Source organism: Macrobrachium rosenbergii, chromosome 4, assembly GCF_040412425.1.
Source record: "Macrobrachium rosenbergii isolate ZJJX-2024 chromosome 4, ASM4041242v1, whole genome shotgun sequence".
Taxonomy (NCBI): domain Eukaryota; kingdom Metazoa; phylum Arthropoda; class Malacostraca; order Decapoda; family Palaemonidae; genus Macrobrachium; species Macrobrachium rosenbergii.
The window spans coordinates 33,556,502-33,569,460 of NC_089744.1; the positions used below are offsets into that span (position 1 = coordinate 33,556,502).

Sequence of the window (12,959 nt, forward strand, 5' to 3'; positions counted from 1 at the left end):
TAGAGGAATTTATTTCTGGTGATAGAAATTCATTTCTCGTCATAACGTGGTTCGGATTCCACAATAAGCTGTAGGTCCCGTTGCTAGGTAACCAGTAGGTTCTTAGCCACGTAAAAATAAGTCTAATCCTTCGGGCCAGCCCTAGGAGAGCTGTTAACCAGCTCAGTGGTCTGGTTAAACTAAGATATACTTAACCAGATATGATGTAAGACTACATTCGGTAAAAATCGCTCTTTATAAAGATCATATCGTAACGCAACGCGATAATAAGAATGCCATTTCATGAAGTCGCAAAGTAGTCCGATCACCAGTTGTCAGCCTCTCCACAAGTTAGGCAGAGAGAACCAGTTAGGTTTTATGAGATGACATTTAGACGTGATCTAGAGGAGTACAGAATTATTATTCCTCTGCCATTGAAAACTTTGTCTACTTTCGAACTAAGTTGCGAAATTTCGAATATGGTTTCTGAAATTAATCTATTATGTAAATTATTCGAGACTTGAATGATCCTACTTTCACTGGATAAATAAAGCACAGAGAATATATCTTGGTCAACCACGTATATGAATATATGTAGGAGTGAGAAGAGAATGTTAACATAGTTACGTTGGTAAAGAACGAAAACTTTATAATTACGATGAGTAATTTCACGCTAGTATGAGTATGACAAGTAGAGATCCTTTTTTTATGCAGAATCGGAGAGATGTCGTGCCTGTGGAAAGAAAAAAATCCATGAATTAACACGTTTCTAAAGAGAAAGCTTGTTATTTGTAATGACAAATAGTCAATCATTTCTCTTACCGTTTGTTGGTGTTCTGAAGTGCCGGACGAAGTCATCAAAATATAGCTGGACTCTCCTTACAGTTGCCACCATCGGGACTCTTGCGTATATCTTTCTGAAATCCTATATGATACGAAAAAGGCATATAATGACACGCATAAAAACTAATTATGCGAGTGCACGTCTATGACTTTACAATGTAGTTCAAATTACATGTCGCTCGCTACACTTACACTCACTAAATATTGCCGTTCTTGTGCAGAGTGACCGTAATTATTTCATGTTATCTGTATGGACGACAGGTCTACTTTATGTGGCCTTGCTCTTGATGAATAGCAAATCATCATGAGTTGTCAAATAAGCATATATTCATTATGATTAGGATATCTCCTTGGAAGAAGTTTCAGAGGGATGGCCTAAGCACGTCATACTTTCTTACTGCTACCACAAAAAATTTATCAGCGTCTGTGATATGAGCACCGGTTTTTCATCAAGGTGCGTTAATACGTATAGGCTACTTAAAAGTTTCCAAAAGTGTTCCGTACGGGAATGTAACCATAAAAAAAAACTCGATGCACATTCACCGTTGATGAGACAGGAAATGCATCAAATTACAGTTCTACGGAAATGGCATTCAGATGAGTCCAAAAATCATTATTAATAAAAAGTCCTGAAATATGCTTCTTGCGTTGTCACCATTAATGTACTTGATTAATCTAAAAAATTTTATCGGGTTTACTATAAATAGCTTCAATGAAGTTAGTGTTTTGTTTACATATTATAGTTTAGTTCCGTAACCAACTGGCTGTGTGGTGGTTCCGCACAAGTTTTTTTGTTATTGCCCCCGTTTCCTACGTTCTTAGTGTCTATCTCGAACATCCTGAAAGCTTTATATTATGCCAAAATGGTGTTTATAATATATCCAAGCACGAACTTAATAAAATAGGACACACACCCTTAAAACGATACCATTTCCAGCGAAGTTCGGCAAAATCGACTGTCTGGGTTTAACCTTCGTTTGAGGTAGGTTTGTTATCTATCGTGGCCCAATAGTGGAATTCGGAACGGCGTTATTTAGATATTCCCATTTATCATTAATTAGGTTAAATTTTAAATTTCGTATGTTACCTGGCCAAGGTTAGGCTAGAAGCCAAGACGTGGCATAGGCTAGACTTGGTTAGGGTAATAGGCCTATGGTTAGGGTAATAGGCTAGGCCTATTTGGTTTTGGTACCTTAATTACTGGCCGGATACATGAGCCCTATATATTTCTGACTGGCGGTCTTTTGTTTTATGTATTTATAACCATTATTGTTGGTACAAACCATATTTTTTATGTTTACTCTTCCCCCAAATATCCAACAGATAGCCTAGCGTAGGGCAGACCCCACTCAAATGGGAACCTAGGTAATTTTGGCTTGGGAAAACCGGTATTATTTCACTTATGGACATTAATTGCTTTCAACATAAAATATAGGTTTTTCTGTTGTATTATGATGTGATTTGAATGATTTTGAGGTTTATTTCCATCGCAAATGAATACTTATCCCCGCAAATGATATTTTGTATACAAACCACACGACCAGCAGTGCACCCATTTCTCAAGCTAATACGGCAAAACTGTGTTTACTGATTACAAATGCTATGGAGAGGGGGGCTGACAAATTTTATTAATTTTGTATATATCATTTGCCGGGAAATTCATTTGCGATGGACAAAATCAGATCAACAACAGAAAACCATTTAGGCTCCATATGAAATTACCGAAAACCAAGAAGTATCCAGTATTCTCAAAAGGTAGGAAATGCTCAGGCTAATTGTGTGTAAGGGACATCAGACAATTGCCATTTAGGCTAGGTTATACAGGAGTATTCTTGAGTGTGAGCTGGAAGTGGTTGCTGAACCTTGGTGGCCTAACACCGTAGTTAATTGGTGGTCGGCAGGTGAGTCTGGGGTAATTCTAAGCCGGCTGTCCGCGGTGAGCTGGACTATGGCAGTTGACGTTTTCCTATGTTATTTTACTTGCTTTACAAGAATTTAAAGTAATATTTTGTCGGCCGGCTGTAACTAAGCTGTCATTGACCTTTGAAGACTATGCAGCTTGAATTGCTAATGAAGGGTAGGTCTAAGCCAGCATTCCGCGGCAAGCCCCCCACCCCTCCATAGCTCATACGGCAAAATTGTAACCAGTAAACACCCCTAAAAATACCAACATAACGTACCCTAGAGGTGTTTACTGGTTACAGTTTTGCCGTATTAGCTATGGAGGTAGGGGGGCAGGCTTGCCGCGGAATGCCGGCTTGGACCTACCCAGCGTTAGGTAATTCAAGTTGTGTACTCTTTAGAGGTCAATTACAGTTTAGTTACAACTGGCCGACAAAATATTACTTTAAATTCTTGTAATGCAAGTAAAATAACAGAAAAACGCCAATTGCCACAGTCTAGCTCACCGTGGACAGCCGGCTTAGAATTACCGAGTTTGGGAGCTCCTCATTCACCTGCCAAAGGTTAGTAGGCCTATTTGGTGAAACTGGAGACAACTACCACAAGCTGGTTCCCGGCAGTCGCTGACTGGGGTGTTTCCCATCTTTTATTTTTGTGTTTATTTTTATGTCTTTATTTATGTTCATGATATATATTGTCTTTTCTTTATGCTTTTATGTTCATCCCCAAAGGGATGGTACTAAACATGGCACCCATTTTGCATAGCCTAGACTGGTACCACCAAACATAGAGGTGTGGTAGTAGTTTTCAGTTTTACCCAGGACTTTTTCCTATGCCAATGTGTGGTGACGAATAGCCTATTGAGAGCATCCTAACTGACACCTAAATCGAAGAAGTCTCCATTTTGTGCAATATGGCTTATGGTGTTTTGGTGATTTCATCATTAATGTAAAAAAAAAAAAAAAAAAAAAGAAAGGTGCACAGGATGAGGGCAGGTGTGTGGCCACATTATTCTTTTTGTGTGTACATCCTCACTGATTCTATTCTTTCTCTAGTGTGTACCTGTATTCCTGACACCCTTGGCAAGGAGTGCATTGGCTCTTCACTTTTGCAATGGAAGAGCTTGCCAAGAAGCAGAGGAAGGCCAAAAGATGTTCACTGGTATCTTTAGGACGGAGTACTTTTCTCTCGTTGACTCTGCTGAACCTTTTCGTTTCCTTCATAACAGTCTGCCATCCCTCTCTTCCTGCCCCTGCTGCTCATTCTCTTTTGGCATGGTCTGCAGGGATACATGTGTAGAGGTAGTAGGCCAGTACATGTTCCCTGATAGCGACCACTCGTTAACTTCTGCTCAGCTCTTCCCAGTTGTGATCTCAGTGCATACTTGTGGCTTGTCATCACCTGTCCTTTTCATGTGGATTCTCAGGTGTGGGTGACTCAGAGTACTTAAAGATGTGGGCATCCCTTGGTATTCCAGGAGACAAATTTTTTGGTGTTCCTTTATGACTTAGCCACAACTAAAGGGTCCATTGTTCCTTTGTTTGCTGTTCCTACCAAAGGTCTTGGCTCCTTTGAGCCTCCAGTGATGGTCATGGTGCCTGTAGTGTCAAGCACAAGCTGCACTCCTATGCTAGTACCTGCCTTGACCTCTTTTCTTCCTTCATTGTTGAAGAAAGTAAGACTCACAATAGGAATAAGGTGAAGAAATATAGGTGCACATCTTCCTCTTGCTCTTCTCCTCATTGAGCACATCCTCTTCTCATAGAAATACTGTAAGTTTAGGAAACCTTCTAACCAAAAGGGTTGTCAGATTTTGTTAGTGTCTTCCTCTCTGTTAGATTTGTTAGGGTCTTCCTCTCTGAGAATTGACAGCGGTGTTCACTCACCTGCAGTTGGGAAATTAGCCTCCCATTTCTTCCTAGATTTTAGGACTGCGCCAGGCACTTCTGTTGCGCAAACTTCTTGTTAAGTACATAGAGAGATTCAGCGATATCTGTTCATTCTGCTTGTGCATGAATCATGAATTCTGTGGGTGTAACTAGGAGTCACTTGGGACAGGTCACTGTTTTATACCTCACATATCATGATGACCCATTTGCACATGATTCTGTTTATATTTGGGACCTCCAATGTACGCATGCTTCAGAAGACTTGTAACCTCTACTAGTTTAGCACTGGTCAGTCACAGGGTGACATAGGGAAAGGTTAACCACAGACCAGAACATGCTTGATCCATCCATAGGCTATCCTAGGCTCATGGTTCAACAATCAGCACTTCCAGAATGACTGTTGTGTCCAAAATTTCAAAGAGCATTCATTTTGGAAAATGATCTTACTTGCATTTTTAGGAGATTTGAGTGTTTTTCAGAACTCCTTCAGTCCGAATAGGTTAGAGACTTTGGAGAGATCATTTCAGCTAATATGTGAATGTAATGGACATGGGAAGTGATCACGGTTCTCTGATCATACTCGATCTCATCAGTGAACAAACTCTAGGTTTGATCTGGAAATGAGACTTATTTTGACTGCCGTGGCCTCCACTTGCTCCTGGTGTTTTGGGACAGGTAAATAGTCTGATCTATGGATCAGAATGTTCCTTGGCTTCCACTTTTGACAACCCATCAAGAGTTCTACTGACTGGAGGATGCTGAGGCTACTTCCCTTCAGGTTAACTCATCAGTGTCCAGGTGAGACTCAACATGAAGGCACATCCTGGTCTGCAGAGTCAGTTGCCATGGCGTCCTTCCAGGCAGCATCATGGTTTGACCTATGATTAAACATGCTGTAATGATGGAAATCCTTCTTTTGAATTAATGACAATACCCTTCATAATTGGTGGACTGGAAAAATGAATTGGTTTTCATCTTATCAAGACGTCGAATTAACCACTTGAAATTGAGATTGTCCATGATTGAGTGCCCGTACGTAAGTGCGTAAGTTCAATTAATTGCGTAGTTGTGTAAGCTCAAGTCACACTGTTCAAGACGTGTACGGTGACTTTGGAGGGGAAAGGAATGTAGCTCCCCTTATTTTCATTTGAAATTCCACATTTCTTCCTTGTAAAAGATATGCACTTATCTTAGTTTACATTGCACATGTTGCCATAACTCATAGTAGTGTTTTGTATTTTTACCTTAATGTAACAGCAAATTACCAAGATTTGTCATGGTAATGTTACGTAAGTTGCACCATGTTAAGATGAGCTTGCATGTCGTTGCAATGCCACCAACCGCAGGCTAAGATGTTCAATATTCTTCCATAACTTTATGAATATGTCAATTCTTCCATAACTTTATGAATATGTCAATTCTTGAGTTAGATTGTAGGCTAACTGTATAATGTAACAGTTTAAGTTAGGCGTGAGTACAGTATAGCGTAGGCTAAGGACTGCATGGCGCAAGATCGCTGTCCTAAATAAGCTTTTCGTATTACAGGGAACCAGTATAAGAACCAGTATAGGAATAAGTATAAGAACCAGTGAAAGTACCTGTTTAGGAACCAGTTCTTACTGTTATGGAAGGAACACTAGGAATAAGTTGTTTACACCATGTATCCTCCTACTAAGAAGCATTAAACAAACTGGGTAGTCAGCCTTTCCCTCAACCCTAACCAGAAATGAAGATTCATTCATCTATGATGTCAAGTACCAGTTCAAGCTAAGAGCAGTCCGGGGTTTATTAACCTAGGCCGTGTGTCACACTAGTAATAGCCTGTGCCCAGGATTGAATTGTTATGTATAGGCTAGTCTGAGTTAATTGTCCTAAAATGAATGGTAGCCCCTGAATGTAAGTCAGGACAATTGACATATCAAACCACAAGAAGTAATGCCAACATTATTATTAAACAATTATTACAACGCTTGCAGACTTGGCTGTAACTAGTGTCTCATCCTAAGGTGCGAGGGCAAAGTTCCAGAGGTTGTTGGTGTTGGTAAGAAGGCTCTGACTTTCTTCTCACATGACGAGTGCAAACCTGTAGGCAAAGTTTGTCCCGAGAAGACATAACTGTGTCTGCACTCATCTTAAGACAGGTTTTGGCTGAAAGTAGTCCCTTGGACTCTTCGTTACAGCCAAGTATTTGAGGGGAGCCACACCTTCAGTATCAGGTATTACAAGGCTCAGGCCTCCACAAAACCATTACAAGTCCAGGTGTCTTCTTCACTGTGAAAGGGCTGGGAGTAATAAAGAGGGAGGGTGATGCTGTAGTGGACTGCCCCTCCTATCAGTTGTTACGAATAGGAGGTGAGTATCTGTGTTCTTTAAGATGGTTACAGACTACCTTCCAAGTCTCAGGGCATCTACTTTTGTCTCTTCCTGGTGGAGAAGTTTAACTGGTATTGGAGGCTGGTCATTGATATGTCTCCATCGCATGAATTTGTTTTGTGCATATTGTTCAAGATGGAGTGTTCCATGTTGGATTCTGTAAGAGAGGGCGATTTTATGCTTTTGGTGGATCTGAATGATGCAACTTTTCTGATACTTATTCATCAGTCCTCCTGTGAGTATCTCTGCTTTGCCTGTGAATGAACTGTTTTATACAATTAACTTCCCAAGTAACTACATAGCTATGAGTTTCAATTAACCGCAGCAGCTGTAAATTTGAAATTTTAAACATCTAACTTACCTGGTAGTTATATATATAGCTTAAGTCCTTGACGCCACGGCAGAATTTCAAAAACTCGCTGCAATCGCGATCGGTAGTCAGGTGAACCACCTGTGCGCCCTCTACCCAGGTACCTGGAACCATTCCAACTATTCCTCAGATCTTCCCTGCCGCTTTGTGGTAACATCGATGGAATTTCGCTCGTAGCCTGTGTTTTTCAGCAACTTATTTTGGTGAAGTACACTTTGGCTTGGCTTTCGCTTGTTCGCTTTTGGATTTTCTTATAACATATCTGACTTCATCGAGTGTGAAAATGTATGTGTGGGGATGCAAGCGGCTTGCTAAAGTCTCCTTGGATCCCCACTTAGTATGTCTGAAGAACGGGAATGAAAGACCAGCTCAGAAGAGCCAAGAGTACTGTTTCTCACTCTTCTTGATATAACCAGGAATAGTTAATTCTTTTCCCTTGATAACTATCCTATTGATCCTTCTCAGTAGTGGTAGTCTCTGAAACCCCTACTGAAACAGGTAAGGACCCAATACTTAATGATTTGTTGGCTGCCATTCAGACCCTGGCCCAACAGGTAAAATCCCTCTCAGAAGACAGGGATAATATGTGATCGATAATAAGAGATCTACAAAATAAAAGTGTTAATATGTTGTTAGTGCAAGTGCAGTGAGAGGTGCTACTCGGTCCTGTTGTGCTCCTAGTCAAAGACCTCTTCCAAGCTCACCAAACCTGGAGAAGGAAAGTCGACAGACGAAGGGAGGCAAGAGGCTTTAGCTACCGAGCAGTGCGTCCTCGAGCTGAGCCTGTTGACGCGTTTCCCAGGGCTCACCCTGCGCCATAGGAAAGGCGAGGTTAAAGTGTTTTTCGTCCATTGGTTGCTGTCGTCAACCGGAGGAAGCTTTTGACCGATGTCGCACAGGCGCCAGTTCTCAAGTAACCTCTAGGTTTGACGGGACAGCCGAAAGTTACAAGTATGGACGCCAGGGCGTCGGGCGCCGAGAAGCTGGACGCCAGGACGCCGGCGTCAAGCTGGGCGCCAGGATGTCAGGCGTAGAGAAGCTGGGCGCCTGGACGTCAAGTGTCAGAAGTTAGACGCCATTCCAGGCCGGCGCCGTCATGAAGCTGGACGCCAAGACATTAAGCTTCAAGAAAATGGACGCCAAATGCGCCAGGCGTCAAAGAGACTGACGCCAGGACGCCAGGCGTCAAGATGATATTTTGAAAGACATGCTACTTCGTCGGTAAAATCGGAAGAAGAGAATGATAATATCTCGCATTCTCCTGTGAATCCATTGTAGAGATTTCTGACGAAGACAATATAAAAGGCCATCAGCTTTTATCAGACTTGAAAAGGCTTATGAAGATATTTTCGGAAATTTTTCCCAGAGAAATTTATCCTGACTGCTCCTCGTCCCGCCTTCAGAATTTACTCTTGTGAAGGCGTCTAAGAGGGCAGCACATTCTGAAGAATGGATACTTTCGAAGGAAAAACAATGAAAGACAGCCTTTGTTTTTCCTCATATATCTGATGTCGTGTATGGATAAAGGACTCGGAGATAGTTCCAACGAATCAACTGCACCTTTCTCAGCGGGACTCCTGAAGAAAAGGGCCCATCTTTGCTCTTTCCTGGCTAATGGGGTCACGTCCAATCAAAATCAGAATTGATTTATACCTCTTTTTCCTCTCACCCCTTCTCTCAAGGTTTGGTATAGAGGCCTTTTCATCTTTGGCCCAGAAAACCACGTGAAGATTTAAGATCTAAAACAGCAAGAAAAGTCCTGGCCCTCATGAGACTTTCATCGCTAAAAAGAGTAAGGCTGAGGTTCCTGTGTTTCAGGTATTTCAGCTCTTTCTTGGTCATGATGCCCTCCGATAGAGGTTCCTCTAGGGCGGGTAGATGAATGACAACGCGAAGAGGCTCTACACAGGGAAGAAGAAGGACCTGCCTTTCTTCTCCTGAAAAAGAGACTGGGTAGGAGCCGGACTGTCCAGCCTGAGTAGGCCCCCTCTAGTAACAAGACAATTCGACCTTTCTGCCAAATGCAACGACAGAACCAAGGCAAGGTTCTACAGCAACAAGTGTCTATGATGTTGCAAAAGGAGACCAGACAGAGAGTTCAGGATCCGAATTCCCCAGGATTCTACATTCGGTTATTCCTGATCCCCAAATACTTGGGGGTTAGAGACATTTTTAGACGGGATTGCACTCAACTTTTTGTGCAATAAACAAAAGGTCGCTATAGAAACGACAAAATCGGTTCTAGCAGCGGTCAGACAGCATGACTGGATGGCCTCACTGGACCTCCAGAATGCGTATTTTCACGTCCCCATGCACCCGATCTCCAAGAATTTTCTGAAGTTCGTCCACGGGAAAGGTTTTATAGTTTCGGTCTCTCTCTTTCGGCCTAAACAGACAAGGTTGACGTCTGGCTCTGGAGCAGAGAGACCTCTCAAGAGCAAGTTACCCAATATTGAGGGACGTCATGATAACACTTCATAGACTACAGATTGTAGCCACAGCAGCAGCCGGAGCTCTTCCCTTCCAGCCCCAAAGGGTAGCTCTCCTACTAAGAACAAACATAGACAGTTCTATTCAGTCAGGATACCGGGCTGCAAGAGCGTGGCGGACACTGTGTTGCCTTCTGTACATCCTCCTCTTCCTCCTTCGGATTGGAACTCGTCTCATGGAACCCCTCCTCGGTCCATTATTGACGATGAGAAGGAAATAATTGAAGTTGAGGCTTCCCCAGCCTGTCCCCAGCAGCAGGAAGCCCAGTCATATAGCTTCACTATAAAATATGCAGAAGACTTTGTCTTCCCAGCTGCAAAGCGTGACAACCAGGAAAACAGAAGAAGGATAATAGGCGTCCAACTAAAGCTTCTAGACGTCCAGAAGTTTAAGACGCTGAACGAGTGAATGAAACTCTAGACGCTGGATGCAGTGGCGTCAAGCATCTAGGAGTGAAATACCATGATGATGCTACGTCAATGAACCCAAGACGTCAGCGTCAAGGCATTGGGCGTCAGGCGTTGGCTTCAAGATATAAGAAGCCAAGGCGTGGAGTTAGCTCAGGACGCAAGATGCACTGGCAAAATGCGCCTAACAAAGAATTAGGTCTACTGATAAACAGATAGAAATCTCATCCGATCCCATCCCAAGAGGTTCTATGCCTTAGGATGAAGATTCAGAGTCAGGATTTTCGGGCTTTTCCGTTTATTGCAAAGACAGGACAAGCCTCAAGAAAATTTCAGAACTTTATCAAGAGACAGTCATGCTTGGCAAAGGAATGGATGAGTCTGCTGGGAACCCTTTCCTCGCTGGAATGGTTTGTCTCCTTTGAGAGGTTAATTCTATGCCGTTAAGTTTCATCTAAATCGGAACTGGGACAAGGAAATAGAACTGGAGACCAAGTGCATCCCCATTTGGAAAACCAATAAGACCCAGATTTGTAGTGGTGGAACGTCTTTCATCAAGCTCCAGGAGGTCCCTTCTCTATATTAGAGGAACCCAGACCTAGTGTTGAGGATCGATGCTCGGACTCAGTATTTCCAGCAACACAGAATGATAAAAAGTCTCGGGCTCCTGGACCAGAGAGCAGGAGGATTTAAACATCAATTAGAAGGAATTAACTGCAATCCTTCTCAGCTCTCAGGGAGTTCTAACACAGTGGGGAAACCTAAAGAGGTGCAGGTCAACACATAAACAACACTGCAGCGTATATGCATACATCAGCAAACAAGGGGGCACATCCCAGGTCTCTATACGAGACAAAAGAATCTCTTCTTTGGGCAAAGGAGGAGAATGTAAAACTAGTAACCCACTTTATCAAGGGGAAAAAATGTGAGGGCGGACATTCTGAGCAGGAAATAAAGTCCTCTCAAAGAATGAACGCTACATCAGGACTTTGGGACTCCTTGCATAGATCTCTCCGCACAAGCCAAACGTAAGAGGTTTGACACTTACTGCTTTCCAGTACAGATCCCGGGGCTATATACATAGGCAGTCTTGCTCTAGTGGACTGGTCCATTTTTCTGCATTATTATGGAGCATTTTCCCTTATTTCAAGATAATACACAGGGTACTGAAAAAAATTTGAATACAAGATGACCTGTACTTGTGGCCCCTTACTAAAGTGTTAAGAGATTGGTTTCCCGGAAGTACTGATTGATGGTGGACATTGGGAGTAGCCTACCTCAGAGATTAGATCTGATCAAACAACCCCACTTGGAAAGATATTGCAAAACCTACAAGTACTAGTAACTGCTTACACTTAGTGAGGACTATCGGAAAAACTCACAAGATCAGAAGTTTTTCAAGGAGGCAGCTGTGCTTATCGCAAATCAAGGAGGTTATCCACCATCTTAAGGTGTTACCAATCAGTGGGAAAGTATTTAGAGGATTCAAGGACAACCATGTGTCCTCTTCCAAGCATTTCTGTAACCCAAATTTGTATATCTTTTCACCAGCATGGAACCTATCTTTGGTCCTGTGGTTCCTCATGTAAATAGTTAGATCCCCTTGCAGAGGGGCATCTTTAAAGGGCTCATCATGAAAATTCTTTTCTTGGTCTGTTTTGGCCATGAAAAAGTTAGTGAGATACATGCTCTCAGCAAGAATATAGCCATTTTCCACAAGGCAAGGCAATCTGCTCACTGCAACTAGGCTTCCTTGCAAAAATGAATACTCATCACAACCCTAGCCCAGAATTGAGCTAGAACCTAACGGACATAGATCAGGGGAGGAGAGAAAGATCCTATTCAGGTAAGGAGCTTGTTTTAAGGCTTTCTACCTGGATAGGACAAAGGACTTTGAAGGATTTTTTCAGAAGGGCTTTGGTGCTCAGTCAAAAAGCTCTCTGTATAGATCTTGAAGAATGCTCTGTTTTATTTTATCTCATCCAACAGTTGATCAAAAGAAGTCAAATATGGAATTTAGAGAGATAGACTACAAGATTCTGAAAGTAAAAGTTTTTAGGAGGTCAGGGCAGTAGCAACATCTGGGCTCTTAAACAGAACAGGTCCCTGCATAGTATCTTGGACAGGACCTTCTGGAGAAGGATGTTTTTAGTATTTGAAGTCTCACTATCTAAAACAAGTCAAGACATTATGTGAAGATAGCTAGAGTGAGGTCGTTTATAGCATCTAATTCAAGTAATGGGAGAGGGAATACCCCTACAATCCCATAAACCAATACCCTTTTTCTTCAGTTGGGGGTTGAGAATTTTTATGGTTGTTTGTGAAGACTGGACGCAGTCTTACCTAATATTTGAGAGATTGGTGAAAGTTTTTCCAGTAAGACTTGTGATTCAAAGGGTATTGGAGAGGAGGTCAGTCACATAGAGGTTATACACCGGTTGACAGCCCCTAGAGATTTTCAGCCCCTGGGTGGCTATTGCTGGATCTCTTAAGGAATGCAGACATAATGAGAGGGAGTTCATTGAAGTCAGCTTTCTTAATCCAATCCTATAAAATAATACCCTTTGTTCTTGCCTTGGAATGGTTGAAATTTGATGGTTGTTTGTGAAGATTGAACGCAGTCTTCCACAATCATTGATTTTAGTCAGATGATCATTTTGTTCCTTGGTGACGCCCGGAACAAGGGTATTATAGGTTGTCTGTCAC

The 12,959-nt window shown here is 42.3% G+C and overlaps 1 protein-coding gene across 2 annotated transcripts in view; it reads left to right on the forward strand.

The window, feature by feature from the left end:
- Positions 1-852: 852 nt before the first annotated feature.
- The window catches only part of LOC136832538 (uncharacterized), a 55,005-nt gene continuing 42,898 nt past the window's right edge, over positions 853-12,959 (forward strand). Inside the window, exon 1 of one of the 2 annotated variants that reach the window (XM_067093531.1) lies at positions 853-1,276. The gene's annotated coding sequence lies outside the window, so the exon portion shown is untranslated. Of the gene's footprint in view, positions 1,277-1,311; positions 1,805-12,959 lie in introns of those variants that run through there. The other variant, XM_067093522.1, reaches the window with a different exon arrangement.